Raw genomic sequence first — 27,500 nt, 5'->3', positions numbered from 1 at the left:
CAATCCATAGCCTGGTGGGTCTCATTAAGAGGATTAAGCTGTCCTTACCAGGTAATTCTCCTTTCGCTGGATCACTTTTCGGGAAAAACCACTTTTGTAAGCTGCTTTCCGATGGATTAACGTACAAGTTTCGTTTTAATGGTGCTACTCAATCCGCATGTGTAGATTTTTGTGTACTCGTACTGATCAGTTGGACTCCTCTCCAAAATGTAAACTATTTTGAATCGATTCGGTGCATCAAGCGACCCTGAACCCCGTACAGCTCTTCGCGAGAACCCCCAATATGGATGTCACTATCCCTGATCACTTCCGGCGAATTCCGACAATGCCACTGAGCAGTCATTGTCCACTGGTCATCGATTCGGCATCGTTTAACGGGACAAGACGCCGCAGAAAGCGATTCCTTCCGGCAGCAGCTCATTTCCAGACACTCCACAAGGACCACGGACACTCCGCATCTTCTTGTAAAGGACTTGGCGACTGCTGGCACCTTTCGTAATCGCCGCCGACCTCTGGTCATCCACCACAAAGCGCCCTCTGGACTGTGGTGCGAAGTGGTGAACCGCGAAGTACGTTGACATTCGCGACAGGATAGACACGACGACGACGACGGTTGACGACGGTTCATCATCGAAATGACACTTAATGATAGTAAGAGGCGTGCGTGCGACATTGTGTTGTGGCCAACGAGCAGAATTGAATAACGATAAACCATCAACATCGTCACTGGCAGCGCCACCGACTACTCAGCGACTGAAGGGCTCTCCTGCGACGACGACGACGACCACACCACCACAATCTCTCTGCCATGTTTTGATTGACGGTTCAGTCGCTTCCAGTGGCCAGCTCTGGCTCGATTGTGGACGAGCGCGAATCGTGAAATTGGTTAGTCATTGGGTCACCAGTCGGTGTCTACTGTCAAATGTGGCGAGATCAAAGTTTCAGCGCACCACGTGGGCACATTTGCTAAGCTTTATGTAATGGACTGGCTGGCTGGCTGGTGACACAAAAGACTGCACCATCGGTCATGCAAAAATGCATTTGTTGCAACAAATGCGACAGCGGTGGTGGCAATAGAATGGATGACCTACATTTCGGATGCGTCACATAAAGCCGCACCATTGCCTTTGTGTCATGCTTGTCAAGCATTCAGCAAGGAAACAGTGGAAGAAACTGAACTGGCGAGAAGTGGTCTACAGGTAGTCTCCGGCAGATTCTCGTTTGATTGAATACTCCAGGAACACAATCACCTCGCTAACCTTCGCCTGCCCTGTGTTGGCGTTTGCAATTCGAACTCCCTCGCACTGGCCGCGACGCGCTCACTGGAAACTCAAAACAATATCCAAGGCTCCTCCGCTCCAGCAAGCCGATACCGATCGATTGAGATGCAATTACAGTTACAGAGACCTCTCACCGGAAAGGATCGTTTGTCCAGCTGAAGGAGATTTATTGAAATGTTTGAACCAGCAACTAACCATGACCTTGGGAGGTATTTTACTGGAAGCCCTCCCTCGACGCGGAAGTGAAGGTAAAATTCATTCCTCATTCGGCGAGCAACCCAACAATTAACCACAACATCCTGTTCGTATTTGGTGAGATAAAATGCTCAGATTTATTGCCAAATTGCCACACCATACCGTGACGTTATATCCAGGAACTAGAGGCCCCACGATGGCAATGAACTTGCTTGCGACAACGAGAGCATAAGACCGTAGACTTGACAGTGGCATAGCAAGTGGCGGAATAGAAAAATCCAACATTATCGCAAAGGACATCACCACCAGTGTGCTCACCAGCAGCAAGGGTAGCCAGCGGTAGTTCATCTTATCTCGGAGCGTCATCACAAAATATGTCTCGGTGTCTCGATCGTCAGACGCCCGCTCGAACACGCTAAAGCAGGCATACGGCGGTGGAGTGCTCAAATCTGGCACAGACTGCGAGTTCGTGTGTAGATCTATAATTACTCCCAATTTCAAGGACCTTACCGCCATGATGACGCAACAGCAGCTCGCAGCGTACTCTATGGCTTGGCCTCTCACGCGCGAGCGCGCTTGTAGCCCCCAACCCGGCGTCTCGTGACCCTCGCGATCCCGTGGTAGAACATGTTGCAGGTAGAACACCAACGGTCACCAACGACACGCAATGACCGATGACGGTGACATTTTGCCTTTTGACTTTGAGCGATTTCACTCTAGCACCAACTCCACCACCGCAGCGGGAGTAGCGAACCTCGACATTCGCCACCACCGCGATAAATATGATTTATGAAAAATGACTCTTCATCGATTGGGGTGTTAGGAGTGTTGGTGTGTGTTGTGGACAAGCTGACCAGTGAGCCAAAAATGCTGCTCAACCAAGCGGCTAATATGCTTCGCAGCGAAAAGCCATAGTGCAACGGAGAGTCGAGAAGAAAGAGCTAAAAGCTGGCCACTGCTCGGAGTCAGTGGAGTCCTCTAGCTGGAGCCACCACCGTACGGTTAGATAATTAAAATTAATGATCGGTTTGGGCAGTACGCGTACGTACGGCGCGTACCCCACAGACAGAGACTGTGCCGCTTGAAACTGACAGCCACCGGGGGCCAAAGCATTGCCGAGCTTCGGCCAGTCCCGGGTGCCAGCAACAGCTTTTCACCTACCGGCTAGTCCGGCCAGGCCAGGCCAGGCCAGTAGTGACAACCACACCGCAGGGTGTGTTATGCCTCCCAACATCGCACAGAGGCTCTGATGGCGGTAGCATTGAACACTACTGTTGAGCACTGAGCACTGCCGGTGGCCACTACAATGGCCATTCGGTTAAATCGCGCATCGGCACATTATTAGTGCTGCTGCTAGGACCGCTAGGTCGATTATTACTGACTAATTAATAACCGATAGAGACAGAGAGAAAGAGAGAGCTGTTCTGGCACGAGGTGTCCTTCAAATGGTCGTAAGCCACACTTTTAAGGATAGTGCACCGCGCGTTGACCGCTTTTTTCGCGCTCACAGCCGAGAGATTGTTGCCTCGGAGAGCGAAGGACATTCCAAAACGTGACAAAGTAGCAAGTTAGACGGTCAACACAATGGCCACCTTGTTGCGAAGCCAGACTGTTCACTGAAGTCAGCAAATACCTCACTTCAAAATAATGTCTTGACGTAAAACCTGTGAATTCCTTCGGTGAATCCACTATGAGTCTTCTATTCTTCTGGTTTTTGGTCAAACAACAATAAAAAAACAATCATGGTTCCGGCATCACCGTTCAGGCGTTACTCCGAAGGATGAAACAGTACCTATCGGTATTTTTTCTCTTCATTCCATCGTTGTCCATCGGTCGATCTCGCGGCGATCAAACTTTCGCCACTTTTATGTAAGAACCACACTTAATCGTTTTATTGGCACCACTAACCCCCGCAGAATGAGCGAGCGGTGAGAGACAGCGAAAGAGAGGATAAACAAATTTATGGCCGCTAATTTATCTCCGAAGCACCGGACAGCCAGCATCGATCGAGCTGCCGATCATCAAAAGAGCGCGAAAAGTGATGCCCTCGGAGCTTCGGAAAATGCAGCCATCGAATCGATGGGCTGGCCAACCTTTCCTCCCCACAGCCGAGGACGAACAGCACCAGGGCTTCCGCTAATTGGACCATTTTCCTCGTGTAAACAACGGACAACGGGCGGCCGGCTGAGGGCAGACCAACGAGCACCATCAATCCATCCATCGCTCCATGATGGGGGTCATCGTGATCCGTGTGTGCGTCTGCAGGCTGTTGCGTAAGCTTTGCTTAACCTTTAACCACCCAGGCTGCCTGCCAGCCAGCCAGTCCCGAAATTACTCTGGTGGCCATTCATGCCACGGATCTATGTCCAACCACCTCTTCCTTTTTTTCTTTTTGTTTTTGCTTTTGTGCAAAACATTCTGACTACAATTTAATGACGCCTAGTGGCGCCGCGCGACTGGAGCGCCGTCTTATGACATCATTTCCCTTTTCTGGAGCGCCAGGGCTAGGTAGTGCGCAACGGATGGACCCGCATAAAATTTAAATTCAATTATGCTGCCAAAAAGGCTAAAGGAACGAAGACTTTAGCCCGGTGTTGCTGCTGCTGGTGCTCCAGTTTCTGCTCTGCACCGAAAAGGAACGTCGACATAAAGCCCCCAGGGGGGTGGGCGAATGCGCGCAACATGTTTTCCATAATTGTGTTGGGTGGGTTGGGTAGTTTTTTTGTGCGTTGTGAGTGTGTTGGTCATTTTTCAATTTTCTATTTACTGAGCTGGTGGTTTTTGGGGCAGCAAAAGGTGCGTAATGGGCGCCATAGACACATTTTTAAACGGCGGTCATTCAGAGCACTGGCTGGCTGGATCGCTGGCTTGCCCACTTCGCCACCATCATCGGGCGTTTAGACAATTTGGGAATATTGGAACGGAGCGGATCGGACTGGAGTTCGCGCTTCACTTCGGAGCTCTCGGTTCCTTTGTTGCGCAATCGAACCGAATCGATCGTTCGGGGTCCCAAAAAATGCTGGCTATGCTGCAAAAGCGACCACAATGGGGGGGGGGGGGGGGGAAACGGGAAAAGGGCTACTTCAGGTACCGATCAGTTTTTCTTTCGACCTCCAAGGTGAGCGCGCGCGCGCGCTTGCTGCTCTCAAAAGAAAACTCTCGAAACCCCCTTTTGGAGCCTCTCAAAACCATAAAAACTGTCCGGGCGCGTGTGATCACCGTAAGTTCCGAGCATTCCTAGCGCGCTACCGGAGGTTACGTGAACGCATTAGGAGTACCGCGTCAACGACTTGGCGGCGTTGGCAATCTAAGCCAGCCAGCCAAGCAATAAGACCTTCCAGAGCCAATGGCTTCCAATTGCGCGTAAACTGCGTGCGTGTTGATGTAAGGGGTGATGGCCACTCGAGGAAAACAATAAAACAAATCGATGTTTTTACCAATGGCACCACTTTCCGTGCTCAGCAGATGAACAATACCGCGCGTCACAATGCTGTGTGCTTGCAGTGTGGGAATGCGCCGGCCACGGCGATTGACTTCCACGCGAACAACTGTCGTGTAACTGGTCCCCCCGCAAAAGGCAATGAAGATGCCTTTTGGGAGATTAAATGGCAATGAGAGCTGCGAGAGTAGCCGTCTAGCGTCTAGGCCATCAGCGCGCGTAAGAGCTTAGTGACCGGATGGAATTAGCCCGGAACGCAGAACGCAACCAAATGAAGCCACCACGCCGGTTTGAGTGTATGAATGGCGCAATTAATATCGCGCTGTGACAGCTTACTTTTCTACAAAATGGCAAATGATGTATTATTTTGCAATTTCATTATCCTGCTATTAAAGCATCATCCATCAACCTCCTTTCCGAGCGCGCGCGAGCTCACCAACAATGGTCACTTCTCGCTCACAAATTGAGCCATTTACTCATTCAATCGCCGCGCAATGGACAATTGCCAGCATCATGCAGGCAGGATGAACACATTTTAATAACTTTTATGACGAAATGATGGTTGACCTGTAGCATTTAGGGAGTTCTGCAGCTCAAACGAACGCACTTTAAACGCTTTCCATGCTGCCTTTCCATCGGCAACACTCGCCGTCTCTCTATGAATGCACCAACCGACTAACCGGCTCAACCGCATGTAACTATTCAGCCAACAAATGGAAAATGGAACCACGGGCACAAGCGCAGGGCGCCCAACTAACGGTGGCAACGATGCGATGGCAACCGGAACCGGGCACCGACAGAGAAATGGAAGTAATCGACCATTTCGATGGTCTCGGCCGTGCCGCATACTGGATGCTGACCACAGAAAAATTAACATTCCAAGCCCCTCTTCCGCGGTGGACTCGTTTTAACGCCCCCTCTCTTGCCAGCATTTGCCCGCCATGGAATCCGGGAAAATCGGGATTTGGTGTGGCTAGCAAGCACGGGGAATGCAACCAGACAGACACGGAGGGAGAGAGAGAGAGAGAGTGCGCTAGAGAGCGAGAAGGAGCACCATAATGTTGTTAGTAGAATGAAAATTAATTATACATTTTCCTACCCCTTGGAGCATTGGGGTTCATTGAATTCAAAGCCAAAAAGGCCGAATTGTTGCTGCTACTGGGTGCAGTAGTGCCTTGACCAACATTTCTGGGTCAAACGTGAAAGCATCAGCCTCAAGATCCGTTAGCTCCCTGTGGCCGCTTCAGAACCGTGTTCTGCAGCACCTCTAGAACTAGCATAAATGAATGGAAATGGCTTCTTTTGGTGCTTCTCGCGCTCACCTTAACGAGTGTGTTATGCTAACCCTCGAACGCATTATCCAAAAATTAGGACCACGGTCAAGCGCCATTGGGCCAGACTCGTTATTGTCTGGATGACGCAATAGGGTGGCCTGCTGGTGCGCTGCTGATGATGCTGCACCGAGATCAGTGCGCGATCAGCCCTCATAAAGCCCCGTTGCTTCCATTAAACGAACAAAAAAATGGAAAAATCTCCAAAAAACTAACTACCTGAAGGCAGAAAACAAACGGTTTTATTTCTTTCGGCATCTGTGGCCCGCGAAGAAAAAAAAAACCCGGCCCAACTCGCGCGTAATTGTGCGTGCTGACATAAGTACTTCATCGGGGTAGCAGCAGAAGAAGAAGGTGTTTGATTACCGGTGTCAGTGTTTATGCTGCGGTCCAAGCGAGCAGAGTGATATGATCGCTGCTCGTGCTCTTCGCGCATCGTTCGCGCGTGATGCAAAACAGACAATCACACACGTGTTGGCGAGAGTGCGAGCCCGAGATCAGCGATTACGATTGTGAAGCACACAATCATATAGCTCGGGGGGGTCGGAGTTCGGAGCAAAAACCCACCATCACCATCCCCTTGATTTATGGTGCGATAAATGGTTCGGTGGTTGGATGGACAAAAGATTAGCTCGCCCAACGGACGAACCACCGCACCATTGGCCATTTGATTGTCCGGTTACGCTGCTAATGATGATTGTATCAAGTTAAGCGTTTAGCTAGATTGTAAAAAAAACTCCTAAGCCATTTTTTGAGATCACACAATTCCACAGAGTAGAGCGGTTAGACGACGCGTAACACAGGATTCGCGTTTCCGCACGCCAAAGGTCACCGTGTACAATTTCCGGAGTGCCAGAGCGCTCGTTTGGAAAAATGCAACAAAGTAAATTTTACACTTTTTGATTTCACTAATGGATCTCTGTGCTGCATACCGAGGCGAGTGCAACAGCAGAAAAAAAAACGTTTTAAATGCAAGTCTCTGCTTCCAGCACCAGTTGGATTGATGTCAACGGTCACGGCAAGGTAACGTTCCAGGTTTGATCCGGTTTCATTTTGCGGCAATCTCCCTGGGATCAAAATGCGACTGTGAAACGGTGGCCTGAGCTTAAGCGCTTCCCGGGTGCCCATCCCCTAATGCTGCGGTGTCACCGTTTTTTTTTTCTTCTCCACCGAACGCTTAGACAATGATGCTGCGGTTCTCGCTCACTTTGCTCTCTGCCCCTTTTCCTTTGCGATCCGCATTTTGCAGCTCGATGAACTGTCTATGAAAACGGGGCCAGTGGGATGAGCAGCAACAAGCAACAGCAAGAGATTACATTAAATTTTGCGTCAACTAAATAGGGGAGATGAGGCGTGAGTAGGAAGATGGGCAACCAGGAACATGGCAATCCGGTGCCCGGTGCCAATAGTTCACACCAACGCACGCGACATAAAATCTAACGGGGCGTTCAGGTGGGCTCCATTTTACGAGCTAAATGTTCCGAATTTTCGAATGCAAAAATCAAAAACAACATTATGCAAACGAACGAATTTGGTGTGACAAGCGACGACACGACGCGGTCATCATAACGGATCGAGAGCAGGAGGAGGAGAAGGAGGAGGAGGATGATGATGATGCTGGTGCCCGAAGCACCAGCTGTTGATCCCGGCTCCACTTGGATCACTTGTTTTCGAGCGAATTACATATTCAAACGAATAACCTTGGATCAATCTAGCCGGTTGGAGCTCAATCGAACCAACCAGCTGGCTTCGAGCTTGATGCGAATGCGTCCTCACGGCGGGAGGAAAACCGGAGAGGAAATGAGATAAAATTAAAACAAACACACCCCATCAAACGCGTGTGCACCATAATTAAACGGAGCGCATAAATTATCCCACCACTAAATCCCTTAAAATCGATTAACGTCCCAGTCGGCCGCCCGACAATCGGCAATGCACTTAAAATGGCAACCAAATTGTTTTAAACTGCTGATCAAAATGTAATTTGCACCACATGCTCCGTTTGCTGTTGCTGCTGTTGCTGCAGCGCCACAAATACAGAGGAAAAACAATGGAAAAACGAAAACAGTGGCAGCATAAATCGACAGGCGCCTGGCGGAACCAGCGGTCGGTGGTTTCCCTTTTTCGGAGCCGAACAGAGTTCTCATCTGGTGCAGCAGCATAGCATGTTTCGAAATTAATTGAGACATACATTCCTGGTGGGAAGAGGTGAAGTTCCAGACTATGACACACTGACGAGAGACGAAGAAAACCGGTGGCAGTGCAGGGTTTTCGAGTTTAATTATTGTTGAGTGGAATTTGGTGGTCCATGCGGCCACAGCCTGGGAGAGGGCTCGGTCGGTCGGTGGCATGCAATGGCGCACCATTTTAGTGTCTCTCTCTCTTTCGAGAGCATTACTTGTTTCGAGTGTAATTTGCAACAAGCAACCACACACCAGTGTATCCATTTAATCGACCAGATTCGAGCGTTTGTCACCGAAAAATGCACGTCCACCCCCCGGGGATGATGTGTTTACAGCATGCTTTCATGCTGTACAACAACGAGCACTCATGAAATTTATTCAACTGGAAGGTACGCTACACTCTTGTTACAAAAGTGCGCGCATTATTGGTTTGACCACCGATTGGCCACCGATGGCGAGCGTGCTTCAATGTTCCGAGAAACATTGTGATGGTGCTACACGCTGAATGCCGAAAATATCATAATTAAACTGTCGGCAGCAAACATTGTTCGGTGCATTGTGCTTCCCCAGCACTGAGCACATCACGCGCAGCATCCAGCATCCTATTTTAATCGATAATTAATTGGAAAACGCCAATATCGAGCTTCTGCACGTGTCGGTTCTTTTAGCTTCTTGCGAAACGATTCGATTCGATTGTATTGATTGTTTTGCCAAAGTGTACTCGAGTCTGAAGGTCGCTTTAACTCGCTTCGTTATCGAAAGAATCGCTAAACGACATTGAATTCCACGTTCAATAGAATTGTTGTTCGCGTCTTGTTTCCGATTTGTTTAATCCTGAAACACGCTTCCGGACCCAGATGATCGCGGGTGGGGTGGGGTGGGTGAGTGGCATAAAGGGTTGATCCCTTTCCCAGCCTTCTTTTCATCGATTGGCCACAATTAATTATGGGCTGATTAATGGTAGTAACGATAGGCTCGAAGGACAACTGCCGAACGGAAAAGGGGTTCAATTTTCCTGTAATTAATTGTTTAATTAATTCCCTCATTAACGCGACGGGCTGCGGCGATGGTGTTAGTGGTGATGTTGCAACGGGAAAAGGGTCCACTCGATAAAAGATAATCGTTGTGATAGGTCGATGAAATGTTTTCATTACAATCGGCTCATGAGATCGTGCCGAATCGTTTTCAGCTTGTTTTGTATAGTTGATGCACTACTATGTTCTGCACCAAAGATACCGTTAAGGGAACAAAAGGCAATCCTGAAAAAAATATACTTGCGATCCTAAAATTGGAAAAGGTCATCTGTGAAGACAAAACATAATATCGACTCTTCAGAGCACCGGGGATAATAGAATCCGTCTCTGCTAGTTCCGTGGGTGTTGTTTAATTCTGAATTAAATTACATCCGAACCCGTCCTCAGGCTCAATCCTTTGCTTTACACAACGACTTTTAAAGGGTTTGATAAAACGCATCATCAATTTGCCGCCAATTTCGCTCAATCAAATCGCTCTGAATGGAATTGTTTCATCATTCCGATTCCTCTCTCAGATCACATGAAAAACGACCTTTCACTCGACTATGCTGAATGATATATTATGCATTTCCTTATCTTGAAAGAAAAGCCAACTGCTGCTACCGGAACTCGTTACAACCAGGTATAGATGAGGACGAAAAGTGTGGCGTCTAATTCCATGGCACCATCCCCTGAGCACGACCTACTTAATGAGCTGTCACTGAAATACGTGCATCGTCGGGGGTTAAATATACACTCAAAATGCTGCGAGAAAATTATACCTCGATCACTACCCCTTCGGTTACTTGGTGGATCGGTCGAACGGAAATCAAGCTGTCGAACTTGATAAAGAACTCAATCAATTATAAAAGCACACCGGCCATTGCACGAAGACGCCAGAAAGGCATGGTCATTTTTGAAGGAACGAATTCGATGATTTCAAGAAAAAAATCCTCATCAACGAAAAGGTCGGCCCCACAGGCCCGGCAATCAAGAAGAGAGAAGGACAAACATTGAAAATACACCTTGGCAGCACAAGCACCGGGGTTTCAGGAAGCTCCGAAGCTTGGTTTGTACTCGAAGAAGTGCTGATCGCTACTCTGTGATTGAATTCAAATACGCCAGCCCGCAACCTCCAACCTCCCTGGGGGGTAATGACTGCTTACAGCATATTCGTACTCTCGGGGACATTCCTGGTGGATGACTGCAGATTTGTCCCGAGTGGAGTGAATGATGATGACAGTGCTGGGTGATGTAACCAGTCCCTTTTGCACCATTTGGCATTTGGCATGCCAAACCCTCCCATGCCGGTGTGCTTGGTAGCTAATGCACATTCCTTGCACATTTCGTGAGGCAACGTCAAACGTTTTGAGCTGTTGCTGGTGTAGTATGTTGTTGCTAGATATGTAATGAATACTGAACATGGATGAGATACTTGGTTAACCTTCTTCTTTAAGATATGATTTCATTTTTCTGAATTCTCTTCTTCTGATCTAAAGTGTATCGCCATCACCACTCCACTTCGTTGTCCAAACTGCTGCCATCATATCCATTGGTCGATTTGAAGGTCTAAACCCCTCAATTCGGTTTTTATCACGGCCCAACAAACCTTAAGTGAGGCCAAACAAAGGCTATCACTTTACCTTTTACGAGGATGTTTCACAATATCCAGCTAATAACGCTCCACCATTGTGCTCGCTAATAAGACCTCTCTCTCTCTCCTCTGCAGCCTCCATCGGAGAAGCCCCCTAAAACCCGACAGCATCTCCCAAGCCATCAGCGGTGTCGACATGCTCACCATACGGAGAAACAATGAGCCCGGCGCGAGGCGTGATATAGAACAGAAGGCCCCCCAAACAAGCACACAAGCTCTTCAACGCGTCGTCGTCGACGGCTGCCATCAGCTATCCAAATGCCAAAATCTTTCATTGACATTTCACGGCAAAGCACGGCGAAGGAGCGGCCATGTCTAGCTCTGGCGGGTTCCCTGACATGAAGATGACGAAGAAGAAGAAGCGTGTGAGCGCCACCTCTCGAATTGTCCGCTCCATTCTCTCGCCAGCCACCAGCACGCTTCTCGAGCAGCGAGCTCTTTAGTCTGGCCAAAATTGGCCCCTGCACATGAATCCGGTAGCTGCCATCATTTGTGTGCTTGTCGGCCAAAGGGTACGCAACCTTTTCAGCACAGATCGCACTCGGCACACGGCGAAGCTTCAGATTAGCCCCCCTTTCATCCCTGTGGCGTTCAAGGTTCTTCTGTTCGCATCGAAGGTTACCAGCCATCGATGATTGTTGGCCATTGGCTTCTGTATTTTGCTGCTGCTGCTGCTGCTGACCAATCGACGATGGTTCTGGTCGTTGGCTCAGAACGATGTTGGAGTGGACGTCGGATGGAAATCCGCCATGGAAGATGTGCATGTAAATTGTAAGGCGAATCCAAACCGCAAGGTTAGTGAACGGCACCACCGACGGTGGTGGTCGATCCGCAACGGGCACAAAAGTGCAAAAAACCCCCACCGGAGCATGGCATTTACCGCTGGCATCGTTGGCGAGACGAACCGCTAACCGCAATGCGCGCATTCCAAGCTGCATCCTTACACGGGCGCGAGCACGGGCGCGTGAAAGCCACAAACGACGGCGACGTCGATGACGGTCGGAGGTGTTAGAGCAGAGTCAAGCTGTCGTATCAGTCGTCTATCCGCGATGAGACGCTACGGTTATATCTATTTTATGGTAGATTGTGCGAAGCGACATTTTAAATCTAGTTCATAAATAACATTAAAATATGGCTCAAAAACTAGATCTCGCTACTGCATAAAGTGTACAGGTTTAATAAGCTGTTCTGCAAAGTTCTCTGTACCTGTCTGGCATTCCCAAATGGTTCATTTTGCTACTGCCACCCTTTTACTTGCACACTTGGCTCTGTTATTTCGGTCACATTCAGACCACTAGCAGGTATGCAGCTCGCATCTGCCCTTGATATGTGTTGCGAGTGTCCCCCCGGCATGAAATTAAATCGTTTCGCATCCCATGATGCCGGTACGATGGCCTTGCGCAGGTTCTGTCTCCGAAATCTGTTCCTGAAAACGCGTTCTGGTGCTGGTCCTTGGTCCCACACTCCTATCAGAGCGACACATCAAGACAGGTTACCCTATGGTTCCTGACCTAGAAGACCCGCCGGCCAGACAAACCTTCAGGTGAGAGGCAAAAGAACACCAGAAACCCGGTGGAACCTTGAGCTTTGCCACCTGAGCTGCAACAATCCGAGTCGTCGAGGGGATGAAGGAGCAGATTGCAAATTCGCGCGCGCTCTGTCTCTCTTTCTCTGTCTGTCTCAGCGCAACAACACCCTGTGCCCCATTGCCACAGAAGGAAAGGAGAGGGATTCGCTTGACTGGAGCAGAACAGATGCAGCCAAGGTGGTGCTAGCCGCCAGTCCACCTTCGCCATTCTCCACCTTCATCACTTCAGCCTGTCAGCCGTGGACATCACGTCGTTTTCCTTGCGCCTCTCCTCGGTGAAAACCCTCACCGTCACATCGTTACGTAAATGGTTGGCATTTCAGCTACGGTTCCATGCACACCACACCGTCGACGGACAGTCTGTCCGGTGTGCAGCGGTGCAAAATGGTCGACGAATTGTTGCATAAAAAATTGATTTCAATAGCTGCAGCAGCATCACCAATAGAAGCAGCAGAAGACAATTTGCCAATACTGGGTACTGGGTGGTGGTTGGTGGGTGATGAGCTCTTCGATAAATCGATAATTTGGCAGGAGTGTTTCAACGGAATGTGGTTGAACCACTAAGCGACGCAATTAGTGAGCCGATGCTGGACGGCTGGCTCGTTCTTAAGCCATCGCATCTCGTGTTTTACCATCTCGCGAGACATCTCAATTAGCAATCAACTAATTGACGCTCGTAAGCTCGTGGTCGTGTGATACACCTTACCTTAAAAACAACATTCGTTTACATGCGCCATATAGCTGCACACATAGAAACGAATTTAACGCTAGAAGTAGCAGCACTTGGATGACAAAACGTGTTTTTGTCCATTATCGCGCTCTGTCACCTCTAAACCACACTTCCGTTAGACCATTAGTAACTCGTCGGATGGTCGGGTTAGGCGACGAACCCCCCCGAAAATTCATCGGCGCATGAAGTGGCCTTCTCGGCGAGGATCTTCTAAGATATATCGTGTAATAATGGATAGTTTTACAGCCAAAGTCACTTAGCTCCCATTATCTCACCACCGATCCGATCTCCGGTGGTGGTATGCCGGTGCGCCAGATATGTCAGACACTTCTCCACGAAACACACGCGGTCGCTAATGCCACACGATGCTATGCAACGCTTTACAGCGGATGAGCGCAATCGCAACACCACGGCACCCTCCCCAAAATATCGTCAGATCTCTCACGGAACAAAAGTTTAACAGCTCGGGCAACAGCGACCGAGGTGAGCCCCGGGTTCGATTGGCCTGGTTCAAGCACGCCTAGGTGCCAGCTCGACAGCGTAATTGTCTGGTAACTCGCTAGCAGTATAGATCCGCAACATGAGACCGGGCTCGGTTCTGCATACGTGCACAATTGGAGCTTTGAAGTGACGCGAGACCCCGCGCTAGAAAATGGCCAGATACCATTGCAAAACATCTCCTCTTAGTCGAGTTCAGCTACAGAGTCTTCCAAGTGGCGAAGTCGTTACCATGCTGCCCACATGTATTGTAGCAAACGATGACCCTGAAAGTGGCCGCGTGAGCTAGATGAAGTAATGCCCTGCCTGGCGTGCCACGGTTCACGCGTGTAAACGTTCGACCCGAATTAGAGTAATAACCCTAATCACCTGTTCGCATCATCACCGACATTAGGCAAGACGCGCACGAGACTCCATTGTTCGCCGACGGCAGAACCCGGAACCGGCGGATCATCTCAGGTGACTTACCGAAACCGAGCGGGTTGTGCAAGTGATCTTAGACCGCAGAGCCACTGCTTGGCGATCGAGCAAAAAAGGTCTTTCATCAGGTATCCAGCATTCGGTTCGCTCCAGTAGATTGACGTCCATGTTCTGCCACCGTTCAAGGTGAAACGGTTTGCCAAATGTGTTGATCGCGATCTCACCGCTTCCTCAAAACCCCTGGCAGACTGTAACGGCGGTAACTCGTTAATTAGCGGGTATTCAACTAACCACCACCAGGGGCGATATGGTTCTCAAATTAAACTTCCATCAACGGTGCCGACATCCAAATGACTCCTGCCTGTGGACAACTCAACGGAGTCGTCAGAACGGTTTCGTCCAAAAAGAGCAAATTCGTTACAAACCATTGGCTTATAATGAGCCTCAGCAGTATGCGGTTAGTAAGACTCTCCGTGACGCCGATGACGACGAGATGTAAGGGAGCTATAATTAAAATGTTGCTCACCGCATCCTCACCGATCATCATCTGCAAGCAACCTGTAGCAGCAACTCGTCGCCATGCATATTTCGCCATCAGAATCAAACTAAACGGGGGGGCTTCTTTTGCAAACGGACCACCAGACTGACCAGACGCACTAGGCAAAGGGTTTCAAGTTTCACTGACAACTCACAGCGACTGCAACCAACCTACCAACGGGTAGTAATCAAGCGAACCGAAACCGCAACAAACGCGACAATCGATGCCCACCGACGACGACGACGATGGCGATGGCGATGACCAATGGTCGTTGAACACCGGTTGGGCTTGCTACAACACGAGTACCGGGGCATTGCTTCGCCATGTCGGACATTGTTGTAAAATGTCATCATCATGGCGCGCACGATGCGACGGTGCATGACGATGATTCCTCAACATTGGCCATTTGTCGCCAACGAAACGACATCGTGCCTTACCCTCCTCCCCAAGCATGCCCAGAATGGAGAGCCATGTGCTTCACCGATATGATGGTCACCGGGGGCGGGGGCACATTGCCGATGCTGCCGCTGCTGCTGCGTGTGAGCAATTATGGAATTCAATCAGTTCGGCCATTGTGCCAACATCCCCTCTACTACCAGCATCCAGTATGGGATCCAAGTGTCCCCCGCTGTCAACCTCAAATGCGCATGAGCTTTTTCCAATTGGCGGTGGCGCACACAGTTTTAATCAAATTCTCCTCCAGTGTCCAGTGTCCCGGAGGCCGAGGTTTCACACGCACCCCGACCGGAATTAATTTTCCTTCATTTCCTATCAATTAATCATGCGTGGGCACGGGGATGGTGCCCACGATAATGCAGGCGTACAGGGCCCTATAGGATCAACCAATCTCCGGCTTCAGTCCGGGAGTTCTTCAGCCACAAGGGCACCCCAATGGAGTTCAGTTAATCACGTACCTTGCTTTACACGCAGCTTGTTATAATGAATCTGGAAGCAGAGAGAGAAAGAGAGTGAGTGGAAAACATAATTAATCTCCGCATCTTATCGGGGGGTTTTATGTTAAATATAATATCGATCTGGGACAATGCAGATTAACATTAACCATTTTTTGCGCTTGCGATGTTTCAGTTTGTAATTCATTGTTGGACATTGTGTTCGATCAGTCTCGTCATCTCGTTGCACGTGCGGGATTACCACATATCCTTAATCGCCTTCGTTTATCCAATTGTTAAAGCCTGATTGGCGCGTGCATCTGCATGCTTTATTGCTATATTCGTCCCATGTTCCCTGATTCGACTGCTGGTGAACTCTTCCACAAATCAAATCTCCAAACACAACCATTTTTTATCGACTTCTTCACCTGAACTCGATAACGGTATCGCTTGCAAATACTTCGCCAAGAGCTTGCCACCCCTGACAGTTCGCTCCGAATCCGATCCGGATCGATCTGAACATGACAAACACGAAAACACGCAAACCGTTGCGTTCGAATAGCGAAAAACGTTTGCGATTGATATGGAAGCAAAGCAGAGAAAAAAAAGAGAGAGAGAAGTGAAGCAGTTCAACTTTCTAACAGAATCACGCGCACCCCTTCTTCTCGTCCTTCTCGGCCATGCCCGACATCCAGACATCGTGGCCTTCCGCTCCAGACGTGGGCAGCATATCGTATACGGCCAGGGCCAGCTCTGGTGTGGTGCAAAGTGAAAATTACTAACCAAAAGCGCCAGCCAGTCAGCCAACCAGCGAACCGGCCGACTCCAAACACAAGCGGCGTGCCAGACCACGTCAACACGCTAAGGCTAGTGGCTGGCCTAGTGGCCTCGACTTTCTTTCGGGGCCTGGCGAGTCTCACCTGAACGGACGGTCATGCCATGGGTGCGGTCGAGGCTGGGAATCATAGATGAAAACAAAATCATCACAGCGCATAGAACCAGCAGTAACGGGGTGGCGGTGGCGGTGGCGCCTTGCACACCGACACGTTCGACACGATTGTTGAGATGGTGGCCTCCAGGTCGGTCTAGCGAGTGACACTCCCAAGTGCAACATTTCGTCACGTCCCGCTTCTGCTTCTCCGGTGTACGACTCCAAAGATCGCAGACCGCAGATTGGTAGCTTAAGGGGAAGGGGTCAGAGACAGAGCAGACATACCCGACACAACATTCTGCTGGAAAAAAGGGGGACTTTTCAATTAGTGCAATCAGAGCCACAGACCCTCTCAGGCACTGTTTGTTTGACCCACTCTGATCAGGTCGGGACGACTTTCCGTTTTCGTAGACGTTGGCACCGCAAGGAATGTTGCTTTCTTGAGAGGCGTTTTCTCCGTTTTCCTCTCGAGATCGAAGCCTCAACAGGAGTGTGTGGTTGTTATTCCAATAGTACGTCGATCGATTCACTATGAACTGTTGATTCAAACACTTGATCTTTAGTACATCTTTGAGAACATCGATGAAAAAATACTTTTTATCAACACATAAGCAATTAAAAAATAATGATTTGAGTAGGGGGAGCAAATAGTATTAATGAAGTCCAGTAGCAATTGTTGCGAAACAGTGAGAAAAGAAAGGTTCGAGAAGCAATATCAAGTAATTAAAATTGATAATACACACGTGATCCTCGAAGGCATTCCCTAAGGATATTGGTAATGTAGATAATCATTAGTCACAATTAAGGTGATCATCATGTACTATTTGAACCTGCTAATGATCGCCAAGAAAGCAACGAAGTAGCAACGACGCATTCCTTCAGCAAAACTGATGCCATAATGTGTTGATGATAATGAAACCCCCTGGAGCAGATAGCGCGTTCTTGCAGTTACGCAACAAGTCCAAACGCATGCCAACAACAACAACTAACATCAAGTGGTATCACTTTCACACGTAACCGTTGTACCATTCTACCTCAGAAGGAAGCATAATGCAATGTTTCTGTTATGGTTTTTTATTTGTATCTTACCTGACTCTCAAATTAAATTGCAATCCAGCAACGTTGCAACGTGTCGCGTGGGGCACCATTTTCTATTCTAGCCCAGAAGTTGCGGTTGCGTGCGCATGCATCTTACGTGAAGTCGTGTGTGCTCACCGCTTTGCTGCTACACATATGGTAAGGTGGTGAGTTTGTTGTGACCGCCCCAGCACAACACACAACACAACCGACCAACCAAGCAGCTGATAGTTCATCGCGCCCACAGGTGTCATAATACACGCTGGTGGAGCAAAACGAACAAGCCAACCCGTAAGAGTCACGAAATGCTGTGCCAGATATCATTCGCTATCACATTCGCCCAACACCGGAGACGGAAGAGACACGTTCCGACAGAGGCGGGCGAACATTAATCCAATCATCAGCCGAGCCAGTGAGGTCGCCCGAATGGTCGTGCCAAGTGAAAACGCCACGCTTATCACACTGGCATGAGAATCATCACCTGCGCCTGCCACCTGCCAACATCTCAATCGGCTCCACGGCGATGATTGGCAAACTCTGCCTCTGTTCGTCCGCTCGTCCGCCAGTTGGTGGCGCCTCCTGATGCAATGCAATGAAGGCGACCATTGTTTGTCTCGCCGCGTGAAAGCGCATATCCGGTTGCATCTTGCAATCTTTCGTCGTATTGTTTTCTTCATTTCCAACCCAGCACCCTCCCTCCACACATACCATTGTATGTTTTTGCGCGCTGACGGCCTTTGTTTGCCATTTTGTCATGCGAGAGCCTAACCGGCGGAATTAGACAATTCGCGTTGTAAGGTGCATCCGGCCGACAGAAAGATAGGACAAGAGAGAGAAAGAGAGAGAGAGAGACAGGGAGAGAGAGCAAAACCTTTGCAATCAGCGCACCTGATGCGGAACATCATGTGCGAAAACAGCGGCGATGCCCGTTGAACTCGCGAGAAGGTTAATGGAGTTTCACTTTTACTTTTATTCGCCGGATTGCAATCATCCGGACGAGCACTGGCTAGGGCGCTGCCTGATGATGACGACGTTGAGATGTCAATTCCAAAGCTCACCAAGCCCTGACGTTTCCATTTAGTCCGCGGACGTGGAGCAACACAGACACACACAATGGTGTCAGAGATGATGGCTTCACCTTCAACCGCACCCCTTTTCTCACTGATATCGATGATTGGGGCCATCGGCTGTGGATCACCAACCCGACGAATCGACGGATCGACGGATATGAAAGATCGAACGACCCGGGGAACGGATGACCGGATAAGCTTTAACTCGGGCACTACTACCAAACACCAGAGCATCAGCATCTCGCTCGTGAACGTATGATCGAATCTGTGTGACCGGATGAACCAGTGGCCAATAACCGGGGTGCAGAAGCAACCAAGCTTTTTTCCCCCATTGGACCAACCACACACGCCAGTAATGGCTTAATTACTGTCCGCGGAATTTCGTAGAAGCAGCGTGGAAATTGGCAAACCACCACACAAGCAGACCACCGGCGAGCGAGTACCATTTTCCAGCATTTCCTCTCTGTTTTTTTTTTTGCTCTGCAGCATGAGTTTTTCATTTACATTTAACGTGTTTGCTCGTGAACGATGATGATGCTGCTGCTGGTGGTGGTGGTGGCAACGTTATGAGTCTTCACACGACCGTGCACACAGCAGCACACGCTCTGCAGGCGGGCAGACCGGACAGACCGGAAATGGAATCACCCCGACTGGTGGCCGCGTTCAACGGCCGCGTGTTGAATAATTAAACATCAAATGAATTATTTGCGTCAAACGTTTAGCGCGCGATCGCGCGAACGCGCGTTTCCAGCCCACGCTCTTATGATGCGAAGCATAGCACCGGGATCCTTTTGATTCGCCATTTCATTCACACAACTGAATGAATGATTAGTGACGCTGCTGCATGGCTGGCGTAAAGGTGGGAAATTGAAAATTCCCATTTTCCGCTTCTCGAACAACAATTATGAAGTTGCATTCGTTGGAGCATTTTCTGTTTTGTTCTATTTGTTTGACTGAACATGTCACCTTCTCGTCGCAGCATAATCGAAAACGTGCTTCTTCGGCCACTCAATTCCTATTCGATTCTATTTGCATTTCAACTGCTGCTGCTGCTACTGCTGCTTTCCAGTTTCTCGAGATCATTCTCCGCGGCGTGACAGCGCACAGTAGCTAACGTTGACAACTCGTACGACAGATTTTCCTTTCATTCGAATCCGGTTCTCAACTCAACCGTCACGCGGCAGGGAAGGAGGCAACAGCAAGCACACGGGAGTGTCTTCTTATAGTCCGCGTCTCACGAAGTGGTTGCACTTTGGTTGCGAGGTGAGCCGTTTTGCGATCGAACACCCGGGGCGGCCAGCACAGTCCGTGGCCGTCGAAATGTCACACGCGACACACGCTCCGTGCCTTGGGGTCTCACCGGCGTCACCATGCCACGAAGAAAGCCATGGCCGTGGACCAGAGTATTGCTGCCACGGCAACAAAAAAAAAGCGCCCCAAGCCAATGGCCATTTGATTTATGTTCATCTAGCGCCGTGTAGCGAGCGCTCGAGTGCAAATGACTAAATATTATTTAGTAGAAAAAAAAGGATCAAAGCCCGGTGCTCGAGGTGCTGTCGATCGGTGTACGGTTCGTCGGTCGGTTGTCACGAACTGGCTGCATGACTCAAGCACATGCATCAAACCACAACGCACCCACGAGACCGTCGGACGGCGTTAGGGGGAACTAGAACATCTAACTACGCTCGCTAGTGCTCTGTAGTCACCAATGGCACTCTGTCGTCGTCGTCATCGTCGTCGAATGGTGCCTTCAACCATCTGGGCCACAAGCATCATTAATGCAGTGGCTGACCCTCAAACATCGTTTCGACGAATTAGCATTCCGTATCGTTTCAGCGAATGATTTCGCACGCAGCACCCAGAGGTCTAACGGTTGTTTATCTTATCGAAGCTTAATTTTTTTTCGCTCTCAAAACCAAAATCGTTGCATAAATAGGTTATGTTGCTCAACTGGCAAATGTTTTTCGCTAGGAGATCAACTCATTCTCTACGAAAATGGTTTGAATTTGTCATTTTCCAGCAGCTGGACGAAAGGAAAAGCATCACATCGAACACCAACTACAAATCGCTGCTATTCTGGTTAGCAGCAGCAACTAAGTAATGCCGTTGTCCCACGAAAAAACGGCAACCAAAGTGTCTGGCAGCATGTAATCAAAGTGCTACGCGCCTCAAAAGCGATACGATTTATGCGGGCACGCTCTCGCATAAAGTTAAATGTTTGATTGATGATCTCGCCCGGAGACGCGGGCACTGATTTACGATGGATGCTCCTAATATTTGGAGCTCCATGCCCTCGCATGCATGCCAGCGATGCAGCATCATATCCAACGCCCGCAAAACGCTCCTTTTGTTACCGACGCCATCGCGTGCATTGATTAATGTATTGCAATGACAGTGGCGATTGATGGTTATACCACGTTCGCGTGAGCTGGATGCTGCACCAAAGACAGGGGGACGCTTCTCACGCCTGGAGTGTAAATCACCGTTTTTCATGATGTTGCCGCTACCCCGCAATTCGATTCGATGCACCTGTGAGAGAGGGGGAGAGGGGACTAGTTTGGGTGGCGATGAACATTCGCGTTCGCGTCGTTGTTTCTCCAACCAGCCAGCGAACTAGGTTGCAGCAGGTTGCATGTCCACCGCGCACCTTGTTTATGTGCAAGTAGGTGGACAGCCCTACGCCCCCTACACGTGGCCGGTGGGAAGAGGGACTGCAAGTGGCGGTGCAAGTTATGGAGCAAATTGAGAAACCAGCAACCAGCGCCATTCTCTGGCCGAGCGCTAAGCGGCGAGCGATCTTATCGAGCGTGACGAATGGCGCGATTTGTGATGGAACCGAAGCCAGGCAAACATTAGACACCAGGTAGCAGCGACAAACAAAGCACTTAACGTGTGTTACCACCCTCGATCCCTCCTCCTCCTCTCTCTTAGCAAGTGACCGAAAACGCAAAAACAAACGGTGAAGGCGAAGGCAAAGAGTTGCACCAATAACGTTGCACGTTTGAGATGCATGTCTTTGGAGGTCTTGCGAAAGCGTACGCTATGGTAGCATAATTCAACATTAGAGCAGCATTAGAAACAGCACGTTTAGGGCATTCTGTGGGTTGTGAAAGAGGTTTCTATTGTTTGTTAAATTGTTTGCGATGGAGATTACTGATCCTAATCGAATGTAAGCCTGATTGTAAAATATTCTTATCCCTCGATTTAGTGGGGCTTCGGTCCGATGGTGAAAAACGAAATTTGCTAAACAACCGAATCGTTAACAGTCTTGTCGAGAGACTCATTCCCGGCCGGGGAGTCTAATCCACGCCGAAAATGTCCCATAAAATCGATCTGATGAATCAATTTCTACTACCAGCATCACGATAAAGTTCTTTAATTTATGGCCCAACCCGCAGGGACCCCGAAAACCAGTCACTCCACCTCATGGTCAGGCTCATTAGAACCAGCTCTGTCGCAACATAGTGTCGTGTGTTCGTGGCATAATTTTCTCCAGCAATACCGTAATCGACCTACTTTCCTCCGCCGTAGTCAGCAGCGGTCGAGGTAGCATCGTTTCCGAGCTCACTCCCCTCAAACCACCCAAACCATTTCTAATCCCATCCCGAAACGCTAAACCCGCTCGCTGGTGGTGCGATTGGCACAGGCGAATGGTTAGAGGGAGGCTGGCGCTAGCCCGATCGGCGACCGCCATAATAACCGGTATGAATGTGCAGCAGCAAAGTTCAGCTGTGAGACCAGGGAGTTTGATGTTTCTGTCTCTCTCTAGCGCGGGCGCGCGCATCTTCACAGACGCCTCAAGACTCGCGAGAGACCGATGAGACAAGAGGCTCTTGTCTAGGAGACCCCGTTATCGAACTGCGAGCGACCGGTCAAGGTGGCGGTAGTCTCGTTAATCAAAATCCCGAATAGCTTCTCCGCCCCCCGGGGCCATGTTTTGCACCCTTCTAGGGCGAGATTCCAGGAGAGAGATTTCAATCGAAGAGGGTGATGCTAGACGAAGGAGGAAGACACTGCCAGATGTGGTCAGTTGGAATGCCTAAGAAGCACCTCGCGAGCTCCTCGCGAACTCCTTCGCTAAACAAACTCCAGCCAGCCAGCTGGACCAACCACCCCACATTCTTCGGTGGGCAAACGCAAAAATGCAAATGCTTCGGGCTCTAATGAATCCGCGAATGGTGTCTCATGCCACGGTCTGCAGTGCCGAGAAGCTCGAGAGACTCGTTTGCTCAATCTCGAGTCGAGATTCGAGAAGTTTTCTGTTGTTCCTCGATGCGAAGAGGAATCGACGTGTCCGGCGAGTGAGCGATGCGAAAGAACAGATAAATCGGCATCCATTGCCCATAGAACCGCCACATTCGGAACGGGCGATAGGTCAACAGGGGATTTTATAGGCCACTCAAGAGCAAGAGCCATCGCCAGAAAATCCCACAAAAAAACCCCAAGCTCAAGCTCGGTCCGTATCAGACCGCAAAAGAGAAGAACCATCGGCTTTTGCTACTTGCAGAGAACCGGTTAGGGAAGTGATGGAGGTCGAATGTCGTCGATGCACGTTCGAGAGAGGGCGGAGATGAAGTCATACGGAACGGGCACTGATCAGAAGACTCAGACGAGGTGGAGGGAATTGGAGCTTCGAGGCATCGTAAAAAGTGAAAAGGCGCTCGACCATATCGCACACCAACGAACGACTCGGATTTCAGGGGAGGAGAATGAAAATCTTTAATCATAAAGCGGCACTCGCTGCACGCCCAGAACGTCATGCTCGTCCGAATCGACCTGGACCGACCACATAACAATCCCAGGGCGCACGCATCCGGTTGGAGGTCGTGATGTGTGTGCGAGGGTGTGCCACTTCATTGGCCCCCAGGTCTGGAGCCGGTTTTACTTCCATCATCGAGCGCCAAAGCAAAAGATGGAAGACGAAAATGGGTCAGCTGCAGGAAGTCACAGGGCAGGCCAGTCCAGGAGATGCTGCTGCTGCTGCTGCTGATGATGATGATCAAAAGTGTACCGAACCGACCATGTAATGACCCACGATTCTCTCCCTCTCTCGCTCTCTCTCTTCTGCTAACCCAAAGGGAGCCTGATTTCCCTTTTTCCGAACCGAAAGTATTGCGGTGGCTGCTTCTTCACCATTTTCTCCTCTTCTGGGAGTGCCCAGGTCTGGATGGACGGGTCAGGAGGGCCAACGATCATGGTCTTCAAACGGCACACGGCCCCCGCCGACAAACGGGATCCCGCGTAATCCGATTTTCGGGCGGTTTTATGTAAATTGGATGCCGGCTTCGATCTCGAGGGTCTCTGCTGGCCGCTCTTTCACCAGCACGATCCAGCATTTAAATAACATTTACGCTCTACTACAGTTAGAAGGTTTTGAACGTATCTAGCTCAACCGGAAACGGACCTTTAATTTATTGTTTGATGAAACAGAGGCGGAAAAATTGATCGACTCAGCGAAACAATCCTAACTGTGCTGCTTATGATTTAATCAATCTTTTTGGGAATTGTGTAATGCATGAGAGCATGAGCAGGGAAGCGCGGGATTTAATCGACCATACTGGACTGGGGTTCTGGGCATCTCCGGGCGCAATTGTGCCATTCAATTGCCATTCAGTCCCGACGAACGGTCCTCACATTTTTCTCCAATAATGTTTAATGCTCTGTTTAAGTGTCTATTCCCCTTACCAGGTGCTTCAACCGGGACCAACATACCGCCCTTTTCTTTTTTTTCGCTCCTCCATATTTTTTTATGTGCATTAATGTGTGGCCCGCTCTCTCTCTCTCACTCTCTCTCTCTCTCCACAAATATCCTTTTCCTTAGCTCAATTAGAAATCTTTAATGAAGTTTCTTGCGCCACCGCTCGGTTTCATTTGTTTGCAAGCATTGACTGACGACGACGGCCAGATGAAAGTGCCGGTAGTGCCGGTGCACACGCGGTGGTGACAGTTAAATAAATTGAGAAAACAAACTTCACCTCCCCAATCAATGGCCTCCGGTGTTTAAAAGGCATGTGGGTCCCGGTGGAAACAATCCACCAAACGGCGGATGAACGGCAAAACATAAAACCTTAATTCGATTGCTTTATCACCACAGACCGTGGAGTGGCGTGGAGTGGAGAGTCACACGCGGCGTGGCGGACCAGCTCACAAATCAATCATCGTCGTCTTGGCAGCGACCTGGAAGGGCCCGTAGTTCGTTCCGTTCCGTTCGATTGTTTTTTTCTTACTCGCTCCCGGTCTTTAGCTATTCCTCTCTCTCTCAAAAGACCACAAAAAGGGGCTTAGTGGCTTCCGGTACCGATGCTCTACAACCAACAAACTACACACCACGACAGACCCACAAACACCCGAACTATGTCGTAGCAAAGGCGTCCACGTCAAGGATCTTGACATCACTCGGGGGGGGGGAGACGAACTCATAAAAGTGACTTTATTGCAAAGCAACGGTACCGTGGATCGGTAACGAGCAGTCCGTGCGCCAGGAAATTGCCAACGAGCAGCTATACGATGCAGCTCCATTTGACAGCCACCAACCGCCCAATCGTCGTTTGCGTTTTCTCTCCCTGGCACGCGATTAGATCGCGTGCAGAGATCCCGATACAGCACCACCCCGGTGGGGACCAATGATACCGTCACCGATGCCGCCCAAGACAGAGGACTGATTGTTTGTTTGTGTAGCGTAAACTTCAAACTGCTCCGAGATCGATAGCGGGTGCTTGAAGATCACTGACTCCGAAGGAGGAAACCGATGCCGATCTGTCGCCGGTTTGTGCAAACCCGAAATTAGCAGAGGCCCCCGCGGGACTGCGACCTCTTCTCCGTCCAACACCTGGGAGTGGACGTCCCGGACCCAACGGACTGTAGCATTCCAGCGGTGCGCCGCACGATCGACGGATGGACGGATGGACGGACGGCCAGCGATTGCTAATTGTCTTTGCCTTTCTCTTGGTGTCCGTCTTTGCTTCTCCAAGACCGCTCCGCTCTGGTCTCTCCCTTCCTCCCTCTGTATCGTGTGCCTATCGAGCGTTTATCTTCGAACTCCTTCACGCTCCACGCATAGACGGACACGGTCATTGTTCGGTGCCCGAAGCCGAGGGCCGGCTTTTTGTTACGTTTTTCTTATGCTCCGTGATCGGTGGCTGTCACCAAGATTTCACCTGACCATCAAGAGCTCGCCCGGTGTGTGTCCCTCCCATCCATCTATGCTCAGCTGGGCTATGGGTTTTTTTTTGGGGGAAGATTTCTCTCCCATTCATGTTCGTCTCCGTTTTTGTCTTTCAGCGCATGCTGGGCGGCGTGGAACCGTATTTTTCTAGATACAACCGGTGCTTGGTTGATATCACGGAACGGAAGAGAACCATTTCGTTCTCAATGGTCCAGCCGTAGTCGGCATAGCGTGTCGCCCTGTCCGTTCTTCCGTTCTCAGCCGTCCGCAGCGTGTGCTCATTTGCATACACGACTCGCTGGCCCGTTTCCGGATTAATCTACGCAGAGAGAGAGCCCCGCTGGAAGAAGAGGGAATTTTAATTTGAATGCCTGCCCCCGGGTGCGCGGTTTATTGACCTGCCGCCGACCGTCGTGATTAGAAGCTGGACATCGGACACTGGCCTCCAAAAACACCGCCCATTAATCTGCTTCTGCTGGGTTGAACTGGAAGCCATCTGGCCATTCGTATGGGGCGCCAGGGACCTCGGTGCTCACCGGTCCTTTCTCCAGGTTCCCTATTTCAGGCCTGAACTTGAATAGTTAACGATCCAGATTTTTTTACCATAATATAATTAGAAAATCATTAAACCTGAGCACGAGCAAGCATCAAGCGGCTGCTTATGCTAATGATTTTAATTCGTTTGGCACGCAAGCGGCATCGGCAACCGTTTTGTAGGCACCGATACCGAACACGAAACGATCGGTTCTTAAGTTTCCAAAGCAGATTCATCTTGGCGGTCTAATTTATGGAGTGACGTCCAAACGATGCTCGAGATGGTCAGTTGACACGAGAGGAGATTTATAGTGACCGGTCTGCGATTCGAATCGGTTGTATCCAATATCGCCCTTGATGGTGATCTAGGCACAGTGGTCATCAGTGGAGCGGACGAACTAGAACCACACCTCGCTCATTGCGGCAAACCAACGCAAAACGTCGTAATGCGGGACTCGAGTCTTCTCCGACAATACTCACGCCCACAGATTCACTTTCACCAACCAACGAGCCAACCAGCATGGCCATGTCATTATTTGACGCAACTTCCGGCACTCCACTTTCCATTGTTTGCGAAAAGGCTTTACAAAAAAAACCCTAGGGCAGAGTTCGTGCTCCAATTGTGTTACCCTCTTCCCGTTTGGGGTTGCCCTTGCTGCACACACCATCCCCCGGCTCGGAGTCTGTAGTGCACCGCCTACGGGGGCCAACAATTGTGCGCCGCACCTACGCCGGCCATTGCTTCTTCGGAGGATGACGCACCCTACATGGATGGTGCGGGCTAAATGGTTCCGCTTAGGCGAGTGGTTGCCTAGATGACCAGCACGATCACTATCTCGATCATAATTAGCATATTTCATAACGAGTAGCGTGGCATCGCATCGAGCGTCTTGTGGTGTGCGCGCTGGAGTTTGGAGAAGACACACGGCGGTAGTCGAGCAGCAATGCCGCGCCATGCCATCTT

The 27,500-nt window shown here is 49.9% G+C and overlaps 1 protein-coding gene across 2 annotated transcripts in view; it reads right to left on the bottom strand.

Moving 5' to 3' along the window:
* The window catches only part of LOC126577515 (uncharacterized), a 90,626-nt gene that overhangs the window by 36,967 nt on the left and 26,159 nt on the right, over positions 1-27,500 (bottom strand). For both annotated transcript variants that reach the window (XM_050239187.1, XM_050239188.1), the window contains exon 4: positions 15,784-15,814. The gene's annotated coding sequence lies outside the window, so the exon portion shown is untranslated. The remainder of the gene's footprint in view (positions 1-15,783; positions 15,815-27,500) is intronic.

Source organism: Anopheles aquasalis, chromosome 3 (genome assembly GCF_943734665.1).
Source record: "Anopheles aquasalis chromosome 3, idAnoAquaMG_Q_19, whole genome shotgun sequence".
Taxonomy (NCBI): Eukaryota; Metazoa; Arthropoda; class Insecta; order Diptera; family Culicidae; genus Anopheles; species Anopheles aquasalis.
This window is presented reverse-complemented; position numbering and strand designations above follow the sequence as displayed.